This window comes from Protopterus annectens, chromosome 5.part1, assembly GCF_019279795.1.
Source record: "Protopterus annectens isolate FY-2018-M chromosome 5.part1, PAN1.0, whole genome shotgun sequence".
NCBI lineage: Eukaryota > Metazoa > Chordata > Ceratodontiformes > Protopteridae > Protopterus > Protopterus annectens.
The window spans coordinates 623838073-623863808 of record NC_056736.1 but is presented as its reverse complement, the minus strand read 5'-3'; the positions used below and the strand labels follow the sequence as shown (position 1 = coordinate 623863808).

At 40.8% G+C, this 25736-nt stretch overlaps 1 protein-coding gene across 2 annotated transcripts in view; it reads left to right on the top strand.

Moving 5' to 3' along the window:
- B3GLCT (beta 3-glucosyltransferase) overlaps window positions 1–25736 on the top strand; it is a 1903418-nt gene that overhangs the window by 878994 nt on the left and 998688 nt on the right. The gene's annotated exons all lie outside the window — the stretch shown is intronic.

The following is a 25736-nucleotide window of genomic DNA, read 5'->3' as shown; positions in this document are numbered from 1 at the left end:
GACAGTCGACTTCTGCACCACAGCTCTTGCCTAGTTTACTCTGCATTGTTCCAGTTACTAATCAGGTAAAGGAAGGCCTGCTTTAATGTTGAAGTCTCCTTTTTATAGTTAGGCCTTTTAAACCTCCTCTTTTCATTTCTTGAGCAAGGGGAAGGGGTGGTGGCTAAAGTTTTTGATTGTATTTATTATCAGGTCCTTAAAATAACATTTGCATCTTTAATTATTATAAACTGATGGCATTGCTTATTGCCCTGACCTTATTTAAAATTTTCTGCATGAAATAAACATTTGCAGCTTTAACAATTATAAACTGATATCATTTCTTATTGTACTGACTTTATTTACATTTTCCTGCATGAAATAAGCATTCTCGTGGCCCTTAGATTTTAACATACTGTTCTATGAGTGAGACTCCACCCACTGTCTCACCATAACTATTTTTTTAGCTGACGTCATTTAACTTTTCAGTACTACTGAATGCTGCAAGAATTTATCATTACTGTCTACAATTTTCTTGGATAAATAGTAAAACTGTAACTGCATTAAAATTATTTTTTTTACCATACTGCATTATGATATACAGTATTGCCTGTAATTCAGCTTGCTAAGCTGGTTGTAATCTGATGTGCTTGGTAAACTGCCATTTCTGTCTGAAATATATACAGTCTTAAACTGATTACATAATGTACTCTCTTTTTTTATGCATAGGATTTGAACTCTTAACTCTACTGTCACTTTTACAATGTAGCATTGAATTTAAATTTTACATTCTGTAAACTAGAAAAACATTATTTTGTCTCTGTCTATGTTAAGATATTGTTTATGCATTGCAACACTGTAATACAAAGCTCTTAACTAATGACTGCTAAACAAAACAATAACACACAAATTCATCTGCCAAATCTGTAACTGTAAACCCTTTATTCTGCGAGTTAACTTGACAGTCATTTCTGATGTACCTTACACAACATAGATGTATATGGTTACACTTTTTTCTAACTGGCCACACCCAATATGTCTTTCTGAGTGCTGTAGCCCTGTCAGCTGAACTGGAATTTGTTATCTTTAACCCATAAATCTGCATGTTTCTGTCATAACCAATTCTTTAAAATGTGTACATTTGCAGAAACCTCTGCATGCAAATTCTTACTAGTGTCATTTGTGTGCACTATTGTACATTCTGTAGCATTTTTTATTGTTCCATAAAATCTTGTTACTGAAGTCTAAAACAGCATACAACTCTGATGACATGTTTATAACTTTATGATCCTGGAAGAATGTGTCCTGTCATCTGTAGCTTTTTAAATCTTTTTCTTGCTTCTTGGCTGTGTGACGTGTCACTGGAAACTTGAAAGTTTGTGAAGATAGCTGTTAACTGGATAATGTATTTTATGTTATGAATGAACAGTGGTCTGTTGAAGTTCTTTGAGGCTTTTTCTGAAGTAACCACTGGTGCCGAGCAATTTGTTTAACAGCTGCAATTTCTGTATGTAGAGGTTGTTTACTCTGTCTTTTTTCTGCATGAAGTTTACATCTGGAATATTAGTATTGTTTTACTGAAATGTCTGCTCTGTAATGAGTAACTGTAGTGCCATTATTTCTGGCTTATTCTGTATAGAGTTTACAGTCTTCAGTTATGGAAAAGCAATGGTGTGCTGCTGAAAAGTCTGTTATGAAAAATTTGCTGTAGTTACTGATAGACAGGAAAAAGTGTCACTGCAAACTATTAATGAAACCTTGAAGTTAAGCTGTTTGCTGCACTAAAAACCTACTTGAAAGGGTTACTTACTGCAGCCGTGTCTGTTGAAGTTCTGAAGTGTCGCTGATAAGGTTTCTTGGAATACTCTGTTTAACACTGTACTTGAAAAGGTTACTTTCTACAGCTGTGTATGCTGAAGTTCTGAAGAAATGTTTTACATGTAGTGCTGATAAGGTTTCATTCCAAGCAACCTTATCAGCACTACATGTAGTGCTGATAAGGTTGCTTGGAATGAAAACACTGCTATTCCGTAGTCCATAGAACACATGTAGTTGAACAAAACACTGCTATCCTGTAACAAATTGTTATGTTGTTAGCAAATTAAAATCCTGGCTGGCTTCCCATTGAAAGAATTGATTGAAATTGTACTGTACTGTAATTAACTGGAAACAACTGCAATGAGACTGGAACGAAAGTCTTTATTTGTTAATTACCAAAACAGTGTAAGAATCTACTCTGTGTGGAAGATTTTCAGTCCATATATTTCTAGTTAATCACTGTATATTAATCAGATCAGACAATAGTAGTAGTAGTGGTGAATGTAAACTTGTCAAGTCAAAACAAAACAACTTAGGAACTTAGAAAATTGCCACATTGCTTACATGACTAATTGTATTTTATTTTATTTTATTCTACAAATTGGTTTTAAATACCATTTTAAATCAGTTGAAATTTAAGTGTATATTTTGTTTCCATCATCGTACATACATTTTTTCTTATTTTTTTCTGGTTCTTTTTTCCACTTTATTCAAACAATACTAATTATACAATTGTATAGGTTTTTAGGTTTCTTGTACACGGACCTGAATAAGTCTAGAAGGAAGAAAGTGATCTTTGTTAACAATAGGTTATGAAAATAGAAATTGATTTTTACATGCAAAATGTATATGTGTGTGTGTGTGTGTGTGTGTGTGTATATATATATATATATATATATATATATATAGTTTTTTGATTTCCAAATGAACTAAGGTTGATATATTTCCAGCCATGTAGTATATTGTCTTGGATAAAATCACAGACTTAATAATCTACTTAATAATTTGGTTAAATAATAGGTACCACATCATTATAAATTTTATTTAAAGTACATAAGGGTTATATATTATTACGACAGCTGCTAGGTAGGGCAGGACCAGCTCGAATGTCACACTGATGGGGGAAGGGATGTGAATTTAACATGTGTACCAGTAACACTTTGTTTTACAGCACAATGAACCACTCCCATGCCTGATAAAAAATATATATATATATATATATATATATATATATATATAAATATTACTCTATTTTTGTTTTACTTGGATCGTTTGTCTGTGTACATAATAAAGGATTTTCGACTGGAAACAGACTGCCTGCCTTGCTTGGATTACTTTCGAATACCTAGTAATGCTGTACAATTATATATTTTCTACTATTACTTTTTGTTTTGTTTTGACTTAAGATGAGTTTACGTTCGCTACTTCTACTACTATTGTCTGATCTGATTAATATACAGTTATTAACTAGAAATGTATGGACTAAAAATCTTCCACACATAGAAGTTTCTTACATGGTTTTGTTTTTGGACCCACTACACTTTAGTGGGATGTTTTGAGACTTCGGGGATACCACGGAGATTACTTGTTTTTTATTTGCTAATGACCCAAACTCGTGCTGAACAGGTGCCAGACTCTCCTTTATGGGCCAAGTCTTGTGTACGTTTCAGAAGGAATTCTCCAAACACTGTAGTTCATTTAATAAGCCTTTATTAGATGTTCACAATATTCGAATACTGCCTTCATTAACATTGCTGATAAACAATAACAGTCTTTAGAAATGCTGGAATGCTGGTTAGTAGTAAATGTGCTGCTAAATGTATCCAAGGTTTCTGCACATCTTCTGATTGTCCTGAATAATGAAAACTGAAACAGTCTTTATTTGAGTTGTCTTCTGTACTCAGGCTCGGGTACATGTATTCTTTTCTCTATGTCAGGTTGAACTAACTGACTTCCCAAACTGTAACTGAGGTATATTTTAATAATACCAAAACCCTGTAATGCTTTACATGCCTGTTTAGCCCTGGTTACCTTGGTTTCTGAGCCTGGTCTTACATGTGCTTTATCTGGCATGCCATTAAGGAGCATTCTGTATTTGGCAAGCTTGTATTGTTCCCTTGAGAAAAGAACATTCTGTATTTCTGTATTTTCTGCACATTTAATGCTTATCTTTCCTTTCTAATAAACTGTTGTTCTCTGAAACTGAATGCATACATGCCTGACTACATATTCTCAGGCCTTATTCTACCTAAATGTACTATAGTGAATTTACTGGGAATACCCTAACTCTAACATTTCCTTGATTATTCCCTTGAGAAGGAGAACAGAAAAAGAATAGTCTGTAGCCTTCCCTTGGGAACTGTTATCTCTGATGCTTGACCAGCAAGGTTATTCTTTTTTTCTGCTCTGACACTACATATTTTACCTTAAAATGAGGTCCGTAATCTAACAAAAATAGTGCTAATGTTAGTTTTGATGACAAGAGTAGACTGAATAATAATACTGTGCTAACAAAAATGGTTTACTCATTGCGTTGATGTGTAGTCTGTTAAATCCTAGTCAAGTGAAGCAAAAAGCAGAGGTGAGTTCCAAAAGGTTGAAGTAATTTCTCCTTTAAGCAGGTTTTCCCTGTTTCTAACAATTTTAGAATATGGATACTGCACTGAAATATGTCAGACACATTTTGCTTTTAGAAAACAAATATTACATAGAAACAATAAGGTAGTAATTACTTATCCCCATTCTTTTTAGTTTACATGTAAGTTTGAAGTAATTAACTGACTAAATTAACAGAACAGTTACCAAGAATGGGAATCAAACTAGTGTATCTCAAGACATTCTAAGACCAGAAAAGAAGTCAGGATTCTAGTCTGTGGGAAAGCAACTATAAATCCTCTATAACAGTCATTAGTGGTTTCATTTAAGGACTTAAATTTATAATTCTTTCTTCTTTTATATGAGGCAGCTGGAACAAAAAACTTGAGTTCCAGGAGTTTTTTTTTCCTTTTGGTTATTTTTTCTTGTTTTCATCATTTATGTTTAAACGAACAGATATGAGTGTTTATCATTTGGCCATATTTTGTTATTTTACGCACATAGTCACATGTTTACTAATTCACAGTCTGTGCATTGGGTCTATATTAGAACACCGAACTTTCAAAATTTCGAAGAAACAGAAAACCAAATTTTTTCCTAGGGAAAGAATTTGGTTGTCCGTTTCTGTTGCTTCTGTATTTTCAGCGCTGTGGTGGAAAGTTACGGGTCGGGTTCAGGTAAGTGTGCGATTGCGTGGACGTGAGGTTTAGGGCGCGGGTCAGGTAAGTGTGCAATTGTGTGGACATGAGGGTTAGGGCGCAGGTGAGGTGACTGTGCGATAGTGACGGACTTTAGGGTTTGGGTTAAGGTAAGTGGATAGTTAGTGGTGTATTTATAGTTTAGTGTAGGGTTAGGTGCAAGAGTTTAGATGTATGTGTGTGGATTGCTGTTTGTTTGGTGTGCGTATGTTGTGTGTATGTGTTTTGGTTACCTAGGAAAAAATGTTTTAAATTTTCGATTAATAGGGTTCGATATTAGAACACTTGAAATTTTGAAAGTTCGGTATTCTAATATAGATCCTGTGCACTCAGATCTGTTGAGAAATTATAAAATTAAAATTATTAATGAATAAAGGTAGGAAGTGTTACCCAAATAGGAAGCAAATAAGTGAAAATTATACAAAGCAAGAAAAATTTTCTGTTGCTGGGTTAGCCAGACTGGGATACCAAACAGTAGCAGGTTTAAGGGGAGATATAGCCCCCATTGCCTCAAACAGATATGCAGTGCAGAATAATAAGGCAATAACATAATTTTGGTTATAAATGCTGTATGACACAACATGAGATATTTATTTCATGTAAACCGACATTATGTACATGGTGTCCTCGCTCATTTGAGTGTCTGAGTCTGTGTAGAATACTGCGGATGTCATCCACGAGTTGCAGAGAGAATACACAGAGTGGCATACTTACCACAAATGGAGATAATTTGATTCCATGAAATTCAATATAAATGAGGCTTATTGATAATCTAAAACAGGCATATGATCACTGAAGTATCAACTTGTGCCGAGTAGCACAGAGATAAATCTGAATGTGGATTTTGTAATCAAGTATCTGTGTATAGGTAGGTGTAGCACCTGTACACATATTTGTATGTCAGCAAATATTGCAAAAATGTGCAGCTATCTGTAAACACTAGCTAAGATATTTTGCAGATGGAAAGTTTTTACATTATTAACCTGTATGGAGGAATTTATGGAAATCCAACAATGGGATGGCAGATGATGACCCACATTGACATGTGCAGTTTGTAATATGGTGCACAAACATCATACCTGTTGTAGACATGGCCAACATGTATGTGACCACGACCATGATACACATTAGCAAGAATTGGTGTCAGGGGTGGAGGGAGCCTTTGAATTGGCAATGATTCATAGTGAGATTTCTTCACAATCACAACCAAGCACAGAATGCTTTGGAAGACTACCATGGTCTTCATGTGCTTTAGAACTGCAGTCTATGACATAGCCCTAATGTGGGCATTGCAGTTATCCCACATGCCCCTGGTGTCAAAGAATTACCTTCTGTGGATGTTCAAAGTTCAGCCTGGACAGTTGTAACCCATGAAGTTGCATTCAGCTCATGCCATGGCCATCCATATCCCATGATGTAGCCCATCATTATATTATGTGGAGGAATCCCAGTTATACTTGGCTGTATACAATCAACCAGATTCTAAAAGAGTTGCCCTCAGTGTAAGTATGCCATTATTCTGAAAACGTACTCTCAGTGTGAGTGACTTACTTTGGTGTAAGGTTTATCTATAAACAGGCTTACACGGGGGCCCAGATTCCAAAAGACCTGCTGTCAGTGTAAGTGGTCACTTACAGTGAGGGCAAGTCTTTGGGAATCAGGCTGATTGTAACCTTTCCTGCCTGCACCATGATGCCTGTCATGTCTGCTGTGAGAAAACTGTATTTGTACAAAACAGAGGTAGTGAGTAATGCTACAGGTTATCAGGATATGCAGATGTTCTTCGTGTTTCACTGTTGCAGTCATTACATTTGGGTAATCTGCTGGCAGGTTGCCCTCAGTCAGCCTGAATTCCAAAGTCTTGGGTCCTGCGTCGGTTGCTGTCTCCTCTTCCATGACGTTAGGTCGTCAGGGGTATAAAACAAGCAGCCGATGCCATTTTCTTTAGTCTTTCTTGCCACGCGGTGCCCGAAGCAGAAGCATTTCGTAAGTGCCAGTTGGCCGACTCCTGAAATATTCGAGTTTGAGTTTCAGAACTGAAGTCTTCACTAAAGCGAAGTACCCCGTTGTGGAAACCTTTTTTCTTGCTCCATACCGATGTCAGAAAAAGTTAATAATTGTATTACTTGTGGGAAGCAAATACCTCATAAGAATTTCCATTTATACTCTATTCCTTGCCTTGGCCCTGATCACAACGTGCCTGGCTGTTGGTTTTGTGCTAGATTTAACCAACGCACTATTAAGGGTTGGTATAGTTTTTCCTCAAAGTATTTTGGAACCAGATTTAAGTACCCAGAAATGTCGTCGGATAGTAATCCGACTACCGGAGTACATAAAAAATGCAAAGAAAAGGACAGCGAGAGACAGTCGAGGTCCAAAACCGACGACGAAGCTTCTCCTAAGCCAGTCGCCGGTACTCAGTGAGGTGTTTTCGCAGCCCCTGATACCCGCTACTTTCGAGTAGCAGGCCCCTACCTACACCCATGTGAAGTCCGGCATGCTGCAAGATACTCAAAGTATTGGACCAATGGATGTATCTCCCTCGGATGGGTCCGGAGCCGCTGAGCAGGCACCGGCTTCTGAGGGTGTATTCAGGCCTCAACATTTTTATATCAAACCGATGACAGCTGCAAAACCAAAGACTAAAAAAAACGACGCATGAGCCATGTGCACGGGCCTCTATGCCTAAAAAACAGATGATCAAGATGGCTGAATACCTTATTACCTTGATCAGGGGTTCCCATCCCCCTCCAGATAAGAGGCCTAGGGAAGACACTGATTATGAATCTTCAGATCAGGTTTCTATTTCTTCTGATTCCTCTTTCATAGATTCATAGATTCATAGATTATTACTAGGCTAACTGCCCTTGCAAGCCATTTTAAGCCTAGCTAATTATCCCTTGTGAGACTCAAACCATTTTTTGTGTGTGTGTAAAAAAAACACAAACCAATAGGGGCCATCCTCCCAACCCCGGGAATTCTCAATTCCTCCCTATGAGGATTCTGATGCAGAGGAGTCTATACCATCTGCATCACCTCCTGAGGATTATTCATTTGGAGAAACCTTGCATACTTTGAGGGAGCATTTTCACTGGGAGAGTCAAGATTTCTCAGAATCAAAAAAGAGGCTCAGGGATTTCCTTCTTCTCACTCAGCACAGGCCTTTAGCCGTACCCCGTTTTAGACATTGTGGATGATGTGTTTTCGGAGTCAAGCTTGACCCCTTACTCCTTACCTCCGGCTTCCAGCAAGCCTGACAGATATTACAGGGTCCCTGACTCTCACAAATTTTTATTTAGAAACCCTGCTGCTGATCCTGAAACTATTTCACAGGGTCTAAAGGGAGTTAAGGCCTCAACAGCAAAAAATCTTACCCCCTCTGACAGAGATCCAAGGGCACTGGATAGATGGGGAGAAAAGGTTTATACATCTGCAACCTTGGCAATTAGGGCCTTAATCTGCCAGCTTCATATGCTCAAGTATCAACAACATGTTATGGGATTGCTGAAACAGAAAATGATGTTGATTTGGGAATGTGCAGAAAATAAAGAATTGCAGGAATTATTGCATGCAGCTGAACAGGTTGGAAAGCATACTTTGCAATGTGGTTTTGATTCTTTAGAGGCCTCCTGCAGGGCTGCAGTTACTGGATCTGTGATTAGGAGGCATGCCTGGCTAAAGGAGCAAAATTTGCCTGATCATGTTAAAGCTAAATTACTAGATGCACCTTTACAGCATGATACTCTGTTTGGTATTAAGGCAGAAGAGGTTTTAAAGAAAATGGAAGACAAAGCTAAGTCTATGCAAACTGTAAAAGACTTCTTACAAGTGCAGCCACCAAGATTCAGTAGACAATGGCCTACAAAAAATTGGTTCTTTCCTGTGTCAGACAGAGCTCAAAGGGGCAAATCCAGATGCTCTAAGGGTTCCAGATACCAGGCACAAGATTCATACAGGTCAAAGCAATGGGGCACTTCTACCTCCAAATCTGGAGGAGACAAAGTGCAAACCTACAGAAAACAGTCCCAATGACTTCCCTCTGCCTTCACCAAGCACTTATCTTTTGGCAGCACCCTTAGGTGGAAAATTAGCACTTTTTGCTCAAAATTGGCAGTTAATAACCCAGGGCAAGTGGGTGCTAAACATAGTATCACAGGGATACAGATTCCATTTCCATACTGTGCAAATGGCAGACGGTTGGCCAGATTTGCCAAAAAATCAGTGGGCAGAGGCACAGAAACAGGTTACGTCCCCCATGGATATGGGGGACATTTAGCCAGTACTAGAACAGGAAAAAGGACAAGGTTTTTACTCAAGACTGTTTTTGGTACCCAGAAAGGACAAGGCCTGGCGGCTAATACTGGATTTATCGATTTTGAAAACATACCTGGACATTCCAAAATTCAAAATGCTAACTTTGCAGCAGCTTCTGCCCATGCTAGGCAGTAATGCTTGGCTGGTGACATTAGACCTAAAAGAGGCATACCTGCATGTCCTAATAAGGCAATTGTGCAGAAGATACCTCAGATTCAAGGCTGGCTTAATGCATTACCAATTCTCAGCACTGCCCTTTGGCTTAACTACTGCGCCCAGGGTCTTTACAAAGTGCCTGGCACCAGTAATTGCATTTTGCAGACAAAGAAGTATTCAGATATATCCTTACTTGGACGACTGTCTCATTCAAGCAGAGAACAAGGACATTCTTCAACACCTGGCATTTGTGAAAAGGCTTCTAACATGCCTGGGGTACACAATAAACGAAAAGAAATCACAACTGGTACCCTCACAAAAAATAACATTCCTGGGTGCAAGCTTGAATACAACAGCAAATACAACTGACTACTTACTTCAAACTGATGGCAACAAAAACCCAGTTATCTGCAAGACAAATTCTGCAGGCTTTGGGCTATATGGCATCCTGCATCCTACTGATTCCATATGCAAGACTGCATATGAGGAAACTTCAATGGTACCTAAAAAGTTTATGGATTCAACATTGTCACAGTCTGGAAACAATTATTCCTCTCATTCCCTGCCTACAACAGGAGTTTCTATGGTGGGCAAAGGCATGTCACCAAAACATGGGATGGCCGTTCACTCTACCCACTGCCAGCCAAACCTTAACAACAGATGCATCAGATTATGCCTGGGGGGCCCACATGGCGGGAAGATGCATTCAGGACATATGGACCCCAAAACAAATGCATCTACATATCAACCAGAAAGAGATGCTAGCTGTTCAAAATGCCCTGACAGCCTTCAAGGACTTACTTCATCCAGGACAACTACTGATAAAGACTGACAACACCACGGTCATGTGGTATATAAACAAGCAGGTGGGCACGCACTCATACCCCCTTTGCAGATTAGCCATGACACTGTGGGACACAGCTTTGACTTACCAAATACATCATCAAGCTCAATTCCTGCCAGGAAAGCAAAATAATCTGGCAGACAATTTAAGCAGAAACCTTATGGATCCTCATGAGTGGAAACTAGATCCACAAGTCTTCAGCATGATAACAAAGAAATGGGGGAGCCCATACATAGATCTATTTGCCTCCCCTCAAAATTATCAATTGAAAAGATTCTGCACAAGGACTTATCACAGACAAGCATGGGAAGTGGATGCCCTATCCTTCAGTTGGAAAAAACTATCAGTTTATGCCTTTCCTCCACTGCCTCTTCTTCCCAAGGTCCTCCTAAAAGTCAGACAATAGAAACCAAAGATAATACTAATTGCCCCGGACTGGCCCCACCAATACTGGTACCCAATTCTAAGGAACTTGTCTCAATACCCAGCTTGGACCTTACCTCAACGACCTCAACTACTGTCCCAGCAAAACAATCAGATCCTGCGCAATCAACTCCAGACACTGAACCTGGAAGCATGGCTGATCATGTAGTTATACAAGCAACACCTCTCAGTAAAGCTGTGATGGGTGTCATTTTGGAAGCTAGAAGGCCTAGTACTAGAAAATCTTATGCTGATAAATGGAAGAGATTCTGTGTTTGGAGTCAAGCACAAGGAACTGATACAGCAGAACCAAATATTCCAATACTTGACTGAGATTTGACAAAGGCCTATCTTTCTCATCAATTAAAATCCATGCCTCTGCCATTTCGGCTCATTACAATACAGAGCCACCAATCTTTTCTCATCCTTTACTAAAGCAGTATCTTAGAGGAGACAAAAATTTAAGGCCTCCTAGAAGATCAGCAATACCTGCATGGGACCTCAATTATATGTTGGAAAAGCTTACCCTGTCTCCATTTGAACCAGCTGCTACTGCTGATATAAAATTCTTATCGTGGAAAGCAGCTCTGCTACTAGCAATTACTTCAGCAAGAAGAGTTTCAGAGCTACAGACCCTCATGGCTGTGGAGTCTTTTATCATATTTTATCCACACAGGGTGTCTCTGAGGACAAATCCAACATTTATACCTAAGGTGGTTTCCAGTGTGGCTCTTAACCAAACTGTTCATCTGCCAACCTTTTATCCAAATCCGCAGAACAAGGGGGAAAAAATTCTGCATTCCTTGGACGTACACAGACTGCTAAGATTCTGCTTGAACAGGACTAAAGCTCTAAGAAAAACTGAGCAATTACTAGTGACATATGCTGCAGGATCAGAAGGAAAGGCTATTTCAAAGTGGATAAGCCACTGCATTCGTTTCTGCTACTTACACCATGGTAAGCCTGTGCCCAAGGGCATTAGGTCTCATTCCACCAGAGCTGCAGCTAAATCAGCAGCCTTTCTCAGAGGAGTACCAACCAAAGACATTCCAGAGGCTGCTACTTGGAGTTCTGTTCACACCTTTACAAAGCATTATCATTTGCCTCTCTACTCTGTCCAGGGCAGGCTTTGCCACTGCAGTTCTGCAGGACCTTATAGCCGCACCTAATGCTGTTTAGCTCCAGCCTCCCAACCATAGCTTTGGGATTCTACCCAAATGTAATGACTACAACAGTGAAACACGAAGAACATAGTACAGTTGTGTACACTTACCATAAATGTATATGTTCGAGTGTATTCACTGTTGCAGTCCAGGTTACCCGCCATCCCCCCTTTCATTCTGGAGTTTATCTTTCCATCTCTATCTTCTACAACCTATGTGGTGTATTTGCTTGTAGATGAAGGTAAAGTTTATTTTGATGCATGTATATATATATATTTGCTACCTTTTTGAGGGCACCTGACATCTGGTGCAAGAAAAACTAAAGAAAATGGTGTTGGCTTCTTGTTTTGTACCCCTGATGTCATGGAAGAAGGGACAGCAACCGACGCAGGACCAAGACTTTGGAATTCAGGCCGACTGAGGGCAACCTGCCAGCAGATTACCCAAATGTGATGACTGCAACAGTGAATACACTCGAACATCTACATTTATGGTAAGTGTACATAACTTTACTTTATCAAGCATGCCCTCCATTGGCAATGTCATGGCATCTGTACTTGTGTGAATATCATGTGCCCTTTGGTTTGCGTGTATTTGGATGAACATTTTCTTTTGTTGAAATAACAATGGGGTGTCTTTGTTTTGTTGATTCTTTTTCTTCTTGAAAGTAGCATGCACAAAAGTGAGATCGATGAGCAATAGGGTTAGGGAATTTTCTCCTTATCCGTTATTATTGTGTGACCTTGCAGTCAGTTGTGAGTGTGTTGGGGGCATAGGGAGATTGCTACCTTTTAACTTTTTAAAATCACTGTTTTTTTTTAATATTGGATTCAATGGAGGAGACGGTCAGAGGTTTTTTTTTTGTCAATTTGGATACAGATACCCATTTATTTGTGCAATTTTAGCACCTGTGGCTTGTCATGACATATGTTTCTACCAGGTGTTGCCTTTATTGAACATCTCACTTGTAGGTGATACTCTTTCCCCTGGTTCCTCATTGACATCTGGTTGTTTATCCTGTTTCTGTTCATGGTCAGCTGACCAGGGTTTTAGGGAAAATTTCCTGTACTCTGGAGTGGAAGACCACCATGGTATGTTGTTAATCACGTTGTGTAGGACTGCACACAGCAAATACATCAGACCTTTTTTCAGGCATGCATTGCAGGGCACCCCCAGATGTACATACACACTAGAAGTGGGATTTCAGCAGATCAAACACTCAAGTCACATTCCTCCTTAGTCCATGTGTTGTGCTGTTCCTCTGCAGGTCACTGATGAAGATGTACATGGGTAATTATCCATGACTAAGAGGATAAAAAGTGGCTTTTCCAAGAAATAGACATATTAGGAGTCACCTGTGTGTCCTTGTTTCTGTACTTTACATGTACACAGCTGCGTGTTTCTGGGTATGTTACTCCTAAGTGTCTGTTAAATAGTAGACAACATGGGTTTTCTAAATAAAATGGTTGTGCATGCAGCAAAGAAATTATATTGTGATCTTTAGGATCTGTCCATTTATGGCAGATGGTTTTGTAGTTGACTGAATGCAACCTTTTCCACCTAATATCTCTGTCTCTCTCTCTCGCTCTCTTCAATGAGGGCACCTTAGTGGCAATGTGGATTTAGTAACTGTTTCCAAGTACACATGGAATTTGCACAACTTATAGATCTATTCATTGGCTTTCTGTAGCTTGCTTAACGATTATGACGTGATATAGTTTCAAGCTTTACAGCAGATGACATGTAGTACCCTGTCCAACATTCAGAGGTACTGGTTTGGTACACCCCCTCTGCATCTCCCATTTGATGTTGGAATGTCTCAGATGCAGTTATGCCCAGCAATAGGCAGACCTTACTAAGAATTTTATGGAGACAGTATTAAAATTGATTATGCATTCATTTTTCAACCTTTTAATATATTATTCTTAACACTGACAATATTATTACTTTCTGCTTTCGGTTAATTAAAAAAATGAAAATAATCAATTTCTTTTATTTCAGATTGTGAAAATGTTGAAATTCCATGGAAGCTTTTTTGCGATGCCTGGACTGGGGTGCCCCTGTCACATGATGTCACATCATCATACCCCCCAAAATGTCTTAAATTAACTAATAGGCTCCCGATTCGTCTTAGAGTTCATCCTTGAGCTTCTTCAAAAAAAAAAAAAGCTTGACAATTGGATGGAAAATCATAAACTTACCCCCAGTCTGGCCCCCATGTCCCTTAAGGACAGATGCTGTCAATAAGAAGTGTTATCCTAACCCACCCCCCACAGATCCTTATCTAACTGCCTACTAACATGCCCCTCACTATATGATACCTGAGACCCAAACGGTTTAGGGTGCATGGGTAGCCTTGCAGCTTTAAGGGCCCTAGTGGCCATTAAATAACCTATACACACACGCACATAATATAGCTATAGAGTGTATTTACTATATACTCTGAATTTTGATGTATATGTGCAAGTCATTAATTCTGAGATTATCATACAAATTAAAGTAATTTATTTTTGAAATGTACCTTAATTGATTAGAACATATTGTCAGTTCAAACAGAAGAAATGACTTACAAATGAATAGCATGCATTTATTTACTTTGTTCTCAGTACTGGTTTTCAAGATCTTAATTTTCAATTTTGTGTTCAAAACATCCTCTTCAAACTCTTTTTGGTTGAAATACTTTTAACAACACTGTATAGATGTGGCTAGTTGTACTCTGGGGAATGTAGAGTGTGCAGCTGTCCTTCACCACAAGCCTCAAAACACCTGCAGATGACAGCATGTGCTCTGTCTCAGCTCGGAATCTATTAACAAGCTCAAACAGGTGCTATAAGAACGCATGAACACTGGAAAGCAATCATAACTCGCCCACAAACTAGTAAACCATCCACTAAAGTGTCCCATCCCTCCAGAATCTAATCCCACCCTATCGCACCACCAGACCACTAAGATCCAGCAACAAAAATCACTTGCAGATCACTAAAGCCAATAACTCTGCTGGTGAAGCACTATTCTCTTGCGCCATAGCCAAATTATCGAACTCCCTCCCACCCACCCACAATTACCTCCTTACCATCATGTACCTACTTCAAAACTTTACTAAAAGCACACCTAAAAACATGTTGGCTATGCCCTTGCAACACCCACCCCATCCAACCACTACCTTTCTTTCCACTCCACTAACTACCTTGATTATAGCAAGCTCAGATGCTCATAAGCCTAGTACTTATTATACAGCAGGAACTTCTTATTGTAACATTTGTTAATGTCTGTTATGTACTTCACAGATAAAGATTCTAGTTGTCTACTGATGTACTATGTTCTTCATCAGTAAATATGTAGTAAGTAATTGCTATGTTAAATTGTTAATTGCTATGTAATCCAATGTAACTACTGTCTCTTTATTTTAACTGTGGAGCTTTTCTCCCCGGGCCTCCGCTGAAAATGGACCTATGTCCAGTCAGACACTCCCAGTCAACAAATGTAAATAAATAAATAAATAAAATAAATAACTTCACCTTAATAAAGCATCCTGCTAAAGGGAACACTCATGACCTGCATACAAATGATTGCATGTAACCTAATGGCCTACAACCAGGAAAGCCACACAAAGCAAAGCTCTGTAGTCATATAGAAAGATGGTAAATACTGTACATATGTGTATTTCCATCTAAAAGCTTGCAGAGTCACTGTTAGTGGGTACTATCTAATTAATATATTTGGTATCAGCCACTGACATGGGACCAAGGAAGTCACATATGTTGTTAGCAGACTGGCTCCAGAAAACATCCTAAGTATCAGACAGGTGGTCAGGAATGACAGATGACCTTATAATTGAAAGGTAGTTCTCTGTGGGGGGGGGAGTATAAACCAAGAACTATATCAACAGTTCACAAGCATCAAATGTACTAAGGATAAAAGAGAAAATTGTTAGTAGCAAACCCTCAAGCATAGCATACACAAGGTATGTGCAATGTACTTCTGCTGCTTGCAGCCCCATATAGATTTCGACATGAATGCCTTTCTGTTAATAACTAGCAATGTGAACTCAGTTTCATACATTAACAGATCAGCTTAACTAAAAAGGCACAATATCTCTTGAATGTCTGTCCTTGTATGAATTGTCTTGTGTTGGCAGTATTTTTCTATGAAATTACAGCTTAGCATTCAGAGAAAAAAAATCTGCTTTACTGTTTTATGGCTGGAGTTTGTGGCCAAAGTATGGGACACCTTCCAGAACAGACAACTACCATCACTTAATTTCAAGTTAAAGTTAGGTTAACGTGCCATGCAATGAGCCATAAAAATCCCTGGTGTTTTCTTAACTGCATAACCTTTAGGTCTAGAGAAGAAGAGCAGAAAATAACTAAAAAGCAGATGTAAAAGATTGCATGTACGTATAAAAAGATGCCTGGAACTGTAGCTACAGAACTAGTTCAGACACCGTAAGATTCAATATCCATCTCTTCCTTTTGACTTTAACCCAAACGGCATATTTTAATGCTCAAAATATGGATAGTCACTAAAGGATGCCAATAATCGTGCATCTCCACCATGACAGAAAAAAAGATTCCAGCCACCCCTACACAAATCAAATAAAGCATTATCTGCAAAAATGTTAGTAGTGACGGCAAGTATTTCATATTTTGATCCCTTAAATCAGTCCTTGCTGAACTACACTAAGTGGAACCAGTCAGAACCCCTTTTAAATACTTTCACAAAACATTATTCACAGGAGGATAAGAGATGCATAGCTGATAATTATACAAAACTGACGGCAAAAATCATAACTAAAACCAGATCCACGTATGCTGATTCTTCACCTTCTTTCCTTTTGACAGCATTGTGTAGCATGAGTCCCTAGGGAAAAGGAATGTCATATATGCAGCAAACAGCATCGGATAAATATTGTTCTTACAAGCTTAGCAAGTTGATAGACTAAAAGACTTTCCATTAGCATGTATTTTCTGAAGGCTATGAAGTATGGGACTCAAATGTAAGTCATTACTTGGTGACTTCAGTCTTCAATGATTTGCCAGAAAAATCATACATTTTATGAGGAATAGATCAAAAATCTGAGGACGAAATCTGGACAGTTGAGAGATATATAGGTGTTTAATATGTTGATAGTAAGACATATCATTGCTGAAGCCTTCCTGTGTCCTGACAGAGTGTTCTTTAAACTATCTGGAGATATACAGAGCGAAGTATATTTTTCTGGCACTTCAGAGTTGTGTACTGTTAATTGTTGCTTGACTAATTTTATATCATTGCTGGATGACTTCAGAGTTGTGCACTGTTATTTTTGCTTCACTGTATAGTTTTTCAGATCTCTGCTGAAGGTGTTGGTTTTCCCCTACCCACTCTACCTATTCCTGTCTTGTTGTTTAAATTTGGAGGCTTTTGCAGTTGCCCGCCCCCACTGTAGATTTAGTCTGGGACACTCCCCCCAGTCCCATCTCTTTACCTCATTCTACCTAATAGACTCCTTCTGCGCTTGTTTTTAGTCATTTTTAATTTAATTGCATTTTTTTAAACTGTTTGGTCTAACATTGCTACATACTCAAGTGTGCTAGCTTGCACTGCATTTTAATTGTTTTTACTGGTGTTTTAACTACTTTTCTGTATAAAAAAAAATCTAAGCCTGTTTCCTACCTTTCCTGTAACTAGTGTAGTCCAGATTCAGATTTGCTGTATCCAGGACTGTATGTATGCTTCTGAGCCCCCAAGCCTTCTGTGTTGGAGGGAAGCCTTCTAGCTTATCAGTGGGAGTGGTAAGCACTAGGTAACCTATCTACCACATAAGGAGTGGTTCTGGCCCAGTAATTGTAGTTACTGGCCGTTTGGCCAGTTTTCCCATTTCTCTCAACTTTCTGATTTAAAAATCCACATTTGCACTTGTTTCCCTCTTTCCTGTAGCTAGTTTAGCCCAGATACAGATTCTTAGTTTTAGCACTTGAATTTGCTTATTCCTGATCAGCACTTGTTCAAAACTTGTAAGCACTAAATAACCTACTAATTACTAGACCACTCAACCTTCCTCATTACCTAGAGGAAAACAGTTTTGGTACTTTCTTTCCTCACTTGCTTAGAGAAAAACAGCTTTTGTACTCACTTTCCTCACTTATCTAGAGGAAAACAGTTCTTTATTCAGGCATGTCCAAGGGTCAGCTCCCAGCGTTCTCTCCTGTCTATCTGATGAATCTAGGCATCTTGGAGCAATGTAGAAATTGCCTTATGTACACAGACAACCCTTTCCTCCTACCACCCAACACTACAACCTGTGAGAGATGCACTTATCTAGCCAAACTGGAGGTAAAGCTCTCTCCAACCAAGACTGAACTTGTCAGTCAAGAGGAGAAGGTAAACACTTGCACCACACCACACTCATCACATAGTTTCACTAAATCTACACCACCAAAATCCACACACAGAAACACAAAAACATTCACGGGGGCTCTCATTAATAATCTGTTCAAGCAACAGAGACCTCCAAAGCAGAAATGCAAGCAATCTCCACCCCTCCAAATGACACATAGCCCGCAGACTCAGTGTGCCACTCAACCACAGCCAATAAGGCAAAACAACATACCCAACACACTAGTCATAGATGACTCTATAGTTAGGCACACTGATGCCCCACTCACCAGGCTTAACAAGGAGAAGGTTACTGTCAGCTGCCTGTTGGGTGCCAGGATCCGCCACATAACCCACGCACTCAGGTCACTCCACAACAAGTACAAATATGACTCTGTCATTGTCCATGTTGGTGTGAACGACCTGAGACGTACCTCCTGGGACTACATGAAAAGAGACATGGAAGATCTCTCCGATCTTGTAGCCCAGGCAGGTATGACCCTAGCCCTAAGTAGCATTCTGCCATCACCCAGAATGATACCGCAGTTGTATCTTTCGGCTTTTCCTGCTTAGGGGTCGCCACAGTGGAACTCCAGTCTGCTAATGATTGGCAGTAGATTTTTATGTACTGACTTGCCAGGCCTGACACACAACCTTCAACGAAGGTATGCCCATTCATGCATGTCTCCACAAAGAAGATGCTTTAGCTGAGAATCGAACAGGACAACGTCTTACTGTGAGATGACAACGATACCGCAGCACCACCACCGCAGCCACAAGGACAAAATGATTGACTTCAAAAATTGTCTAAGCTTCTGGTGTCATTCTAAAGGGATCCAGTATCTGTCTTCCTGGGATGACATGGTAGAAAGACCATGATGCTTTGCCAGAGATGGCTTGCACCTGTCATCCCTGGGATTCCGGATACTGGCTAAGGTTCTTGCCACCCCTATAGTGCCTTTTTTTTAGGCAAGGTTCAAATGACAAATTCACCACAGTAACAGGAACAGGCAAGCAAAAACTTAGGGTGATGCTACTCAATGCTAGAAGACTAAATCTCAAAATGCACTGTGGCTCTCCTTGACAGGGGCACAGGAAAATAGTTTTCTTGGGTGGCAAAAGCCAGGGTACCTTTTTGGCTGGGCTTGTATAGGCCCTAGGGCCAATAGCCTAGTAGTGATCTTCGGGGTGAATTTCCTATTTCCCATCCAATCATCAAGAATTTTCTTGAGTGCTAATGAGGAGCTCAGTTTGACATAGATAGGTAGTCTGTTCCAGAGTATGGGAAGTCTCTGGGACAGGAATCTATCCCTCCAGTATGTTCTGTTTATTGTGGTGACAAGGTTTAGGTCCCTAGAGCGTGTAGTATGGAGGGATTGGGATTTCTTTAAGTGGAGCATATCCAACAGCTCTGGGTTTGACATAGCTTTGTATGTTAGGCAGAGATCATCTCTGAGTAGGCGATATGCGACGGAGTAAAGCTAGAGTTTTTGACATGGTCTGCGTAGAGTATCTGAGGCCAGTAGTCCTCTTTGTGAGGTATTTCTGTGGCCTCTCCAGTTGTTGTAGATGTCTTGTGAGGTACATACCAAAAGGGGCACTGTACTCTATAATGGGTCTAATGAGTGATGAGTAGAGGGGAACAATAACCTCTTTTTTTCTGGATTCTGTTTCTTTTTCTGTAAGTTAACAGCGCCGAGTCCATGAACATGCAGAGCAGGTGGCATATCCAGATATTCAGAGAGCAAAAAAAACTGTGGTAATGGGTAGAATTTTTTTTAACTGACAATGCGTACACCTGCCTGCATGACCTGCCGCTAAACCCTGGCCAGTCTCATCTATTAAGTCCATCAGGCTAGGGGGGGTGGCAACCAATGCACCCGCTTAGTGGTGCTTTGTAGCTTTATATACCTGAAGTAAAAACCCTTGCACACATTGGAAGAAGCCAAGCCAAGCATCACATTGCGCACAACAGTGCGAACCATCAGATCATAATCTGATTGTAAAAAAAAAAAAAAAACAGAAACACAGTTAGTTTTTATAATGATGTCCTTCAAGGATGCATCTGCAGTCATCACATATGGGTTGTCCTGCCTCAGGCAGCCCTTCCAGATTCCAAAGTCTGGGTCCTGATGTCACTCTTTCCTCGACGTCAGAGTGCCTGGGGTATAAAAGCATCAGCCATCTTCCTCAGTCTTTCTTGCAAAGCAGTTCGCAAATGCCGGTCGGCCAGCTCCTGTAATTCAGCTACCGAAGACTTCAAAGCTAGACTCTTTCTTGCCTCAGCCGATGTCAGATAAAGTTAATAATTGCTTAACTTGTGGGAAACAAATACCTCATAAGGATTTCCACTCTTACTGCCTCCTGCCTAGGCCCAGACCACGGCGTCTCAGCCTGTTCAGCCTGTGATTCCTTCAACCACGCACTCTTAGGCGTCGGAGTTTGCAGAGGAATTTTTGGGGCTAGTTTTGCACAATATGCCGTCGGAGACTCGACTTCACATTTAACAAAGCGGAAGGACAAGGACCGACACGCGGTTTCGGCTGAAACCACGGCCAGGCCTACCGCGAGTGTCTCGGTCACAGCTGAAACAGAGTCCTTGGTACTTCCAACCACCGAAACCGCTCAACTGACAGCCTCGGCTTCGGAGGCCCCTGCTGAGTCGGTTATTGAATTTCCATCAGAAACTGGTGTCCTGGAACCTTCCGACACCATTCCTCTTGACAAAACTACACCAGCACGTGGTGCAGCCAGGCCTCCTGCATCCATGTCCATAAAGGCATTCTCTAGGGCTAAAGCTGCTAAACTCACAAAAGCTTTGCCTTCCAGGGTTATCCCTCAGGGACCCACTACAGGTTCACAGATTCTATGTTTAGCAGAGGACCTTATTTCCTTAATTAGGGGCTCACAGCCTCATCCGGACAGGGGCTCTCAACCTCCTCCAGACAAAAGGCCCAGGGTTGAGCCCACTGATCCCCACTCCTCAGATGAGGCCTCTGATGGCTCTACTCTCTCGGACTACCAGGAGGAGGCCTTTTTGGCCTACAAGGATTCTGATGCAGAGGAATCTATCCCCTCGGCCTCCCCTCCTGAAGAGCTTTCCTTCGGGGAGACACTTCACACTATGAGAGAGCATTTCCAATGGCAGGGCCAGGAATTCTCTGATTCCAGGAAGAGATTAAGGACTTTCTTGCATTTGCCTCAGTATAGACCTTTGGCTATTCCTCCTGTTTTGAAAGTCATTGATGATGTGTACTCTGAGTCTAGCACAACCCCTGACTCTCTTCCTCCGGCTCCTGTCAAACCCGATAGGTACTACAGGGTCCCGGACTCGCATCTTTTCCTTTACAAGGCCCACTCTGCTGATCCAGAAACTATTTCCCAGGGCCCTAAAGGGGTTGCAGCTGCCACTACTAAAAATCCACTCCCCTGTGAAAGGGAGTCCAGAGCTTTAGAGAGATGGGGTAAAAAAGTGTATACTTCTGCTACTCTTTCTATGAGGGCATTAAATTGTCAATTTCATATGATACAGTACCAAGAATATTTGTTAGATGAATTGCATAAAAAACTGTCTTCACCTGAACCCCTAGATCGCAAATCCCTTTAGGATCTGGTACATAACTCCCAACAGGTTAGCAACCATTTCTTGCAGTGTGGTTATGATGCATTGGAAGCTTCATGTAGGTCAGCTATGACAGGTGCAGTCATACGTAGGCATGCTTGGCTGAAGGAACAATCTCTGCCAGACCATGTTAAAGCAAAGCTACTGGATGCTCCACTGGAAAAGCAAAAGTTATTTGGCTCCACTGCTCAGGAGGTCTTAAAGAAATTTGAAGAAAAGGCAAAATCTGTACAAACAGTCAAAGATTTTCTCCAAGTCCGACCACCAAGATTCAGCAGAAATTGGCCTTCCAAGAATTGGTCCTTTCCAGACACAGAGAGGTTTCAGAGAGGCAAGAACAGGCATGCCAGAGGTAGAGGGCAAGCTAGAGGCTCCTACAGAGGACGTCAATGGCAGCCTCCCAACCAGAGAGGTAGTGCAGGACCTACAACTGCTGCACAAGGACAGACTCAATGACTTTACTTTGACACTGCCAACCAGGGCTCAATTGGAAGCACCTTTGGGTGGAAAGCTTTCTTTATTCTCAAAAAATTGGCACAGTATTACAAGGGACAAATGGACACTACAAATAATAGACAAAGGATACAGGTTCCATTTTCACACATTACCAAAAAGAAAAGGAATGCCAGACCTGCCACCGAATCAAAGGGTAGAGGCTTTGAAACAAATCTCCAACTTAATGCAAATGAAAGCTATAGAAAAGGTTCCTCTCTCAGAACAAGGCCAAGGATTTTATTCCAGACTATTCCTTGTCCCAAGAAAAGAAAAGCAATGGAGGCCTATTCTCGACTTGTCCACACTAAATACTTATCTCATTGTGCCAAAATTCAAAATGCCGACTCTACAGCAACTCCTTCCCATGCTGGGCAAGGGGTCTTGGCTGGTAACTCTAGACCTCAAGGAGGCATACCTGCATGTCCCTATCAGACAAAGTTGCAGAAGACACCTCAGATTTCTTGCAGGTTCAGAGCATTATCAATTCTCAGCATTGCCCTTTGGCTTATCTACTGCACCCAGAGTATTCACGAAATGCCTGGCATCAGTAATTGCACACTGCAGACTTCAGGGGATACAAATATACCCATATCTAGACGACTGCCTTATACAAGCGGACAGCCAGCAAACTTTGGTAAAACACTTGAATTATGCCATCCACCTACTTCAGGCCTTGGGATATACAGTCAACATTCACAAATCAAGACTTGTTCCATCCCAAAGAATAACTTTTCTGGGTGCGAATCTAGACACAACCACCCAAATGGCTTTCCTCACAGAAGAAAAACAAAGTCAACTACCGGATTACTTCAAAAATCTGACAAGACAAACTCAGCTGACTGCAAGGAAAATCCTGCAGGCCCTGGGTTATATGGCTTCTTGCATCCTTCTGATTCCACAAGCAAGGCTGCATATGAGGAAACTACAATGGTACCTAAGGACTTTATGGACTCAGCACAGTCACAGCTTAGAAACTTTGATACCACTCATTCCATGCCTTCAAAAGGAATTTCTGTGGTGGGCTCAAGCAAGCCAGTCAAACAGGGGTCTGCCCTTCAGGAAACCAATAGCCAGCCAAACCATTACAACGGACGCTTCAGACCACGGATGGGGAGCGCACATGGAGGGCAGATGCATTCAAGGACTATGGTCACAAAAAGAGCTACGCATGCACATAAACCAAAAGGAAATGCTGCCAGTGATACATGCAGTCGAAGCCTTCAAACTCTTTCTGCATCAAGGCCACCTGCTAATAAGGACAGACAACACCACAGTTATGTGGTACATAAACAAGCAAGGAGGCACCCATTCCTACCCTCTTTGCAGACTGGCAATGAATCTATGGGAACTTTCCTTGAAACTCAATATAGAGCTGCAATCCCAGTTTGTGCCAGGAAAAGACAATATACTGGTGGACAGCTTAAGCAGAAATATCATGGATGCACACGAATGGATGCTGCACCCAGACATCTTTCTACAGATAACACAATCATGGGGGAGGCCGGACATGGATCTTTTTGCTTCCCCCCACAATCATCAGCTGAAGAAATTCTGCTCAAGGACATACCATCCACAAGCATGGAAAGTGGACGCCCTCTCTTTCAGCTGGAGAACTCTAACAGTGTATGCATTTCCACATCTTCCATTAATGACCAAGGTCTTACTGAAGATCAGGACAGAGCAGCCAAAAGTGATTCTGATAGCTCCGGACTGGCCAAGACAGCACTGGTACCCACTGTTAAAGAGCATGTCACGCACGAAACCATGGCCTCTTCCTCAATGGCCTCTTCTTCTGGCACAGCACAATTACAAAACTCTGCATTCCAACCTGAAAACCTTGCAACTAACAGCCTGGAAAATACCTTGACTCCTCCTCAGGATAAGCTATCCAAGAGAGTGAAGGATATCATCATGGGCCTTCCACAAGAAAGGCATAGTCAGCAAAATGGAAAAGATTTCACACTTGGAGCACCACAAAGGGCCTAGATGTGACAGTGATGAACATGGCACATATTCTGTAATACTTGGCAGAAATGCTCCACAATGGCCTGTCTTACTCTTCCATTAAAATTCATGCTTCAGCAATTTCAGCAGAGTACAATACTGATCCACCTGTCTTCTCTCATCCTCTCTTAAGACAGTTTCTAAGAGGAATTAAAAACATCAATCCTCCAAGGAAACCACCAGTACCTACTTGGGACCTTAACTTCGTGTTGGAAAAGCTAACACTGCCTCCTTTTGAACCAGCAGCATCTGCAGAACTACAGTTCCTGTCTTGGAAGACTGCCTTCCTTCTGGCCATAACCTCAGCAAGAAGAGTATCTGAGTTACAGGCCCTCATGGCAGTACAGCCATTTCTTATTTTTCATCAGGACAGAGTCTCATTGAGAACCAATCCTTCATTTATGCCAAAGGTGGTATCCAGGGTCTTTTTAAACCAAGCTATTCACCTGCCTACCTTCTTTCCAAATCCACAAAACCAAGGGGAGAAACTTCTGCACACCCTGGACATACACAGACAGTTGTGCTATTACTTGGACAGAACTAAAAGTTACAGAAAAACTGACCAGCTGTTGGTAGCATATGCTGCTGGTGCACAAGGAAAAGCAATTTCCAAACAGACAATTTCAAAATGGATAGGGAATTGCATTCGTTTTTGTTACTCCTTTCATGGAAAAACTGTGCCAGCTAACATTAGACCTCATTCCACCAGAGCCGCAGCCACCTCCACAGCCTTCTTAAGAGGGGTGGCTACCAAGGACATTTTAGAAGCTGCTACATGGAGCTCCGTGCATACATTTTCCAAGCATTACAATTTACCTTTATATTCCAGATCCAGAGCAGGCTTTCAGTCCTGCAGGGCATTTTAGCTACACCATCCTTACATAGATCATCCACCCCCAGATTGGCTATGGTATTCTACCCATATGTGATGACTGCAGATGCATCCTTGAAGGACATAGTACAGTTTTGTACCTACCATAAATGTAGATGTCTGATAGGTATGCATCTGCAGTCACCTCCTTCCCCTCTGTGGTATTTATTGGGTACTTTTCCCTCTCATAGCTAGCTGGGGTTATCTATTATGGTGTATTTGTTATTTATATATATATATATATATATATATATATATATATTTCTGTGCATGTTTGGAATTTATTGCATTTCTCCAAATTTAGCCTTCCTTTGAGGGCACCTGGCATCTGGGGCAAGAAAAACTGAGGAAGATGGCGTCGGCTGAGCTTTTATACCCCAGGCTCTGGCGTCAGGAA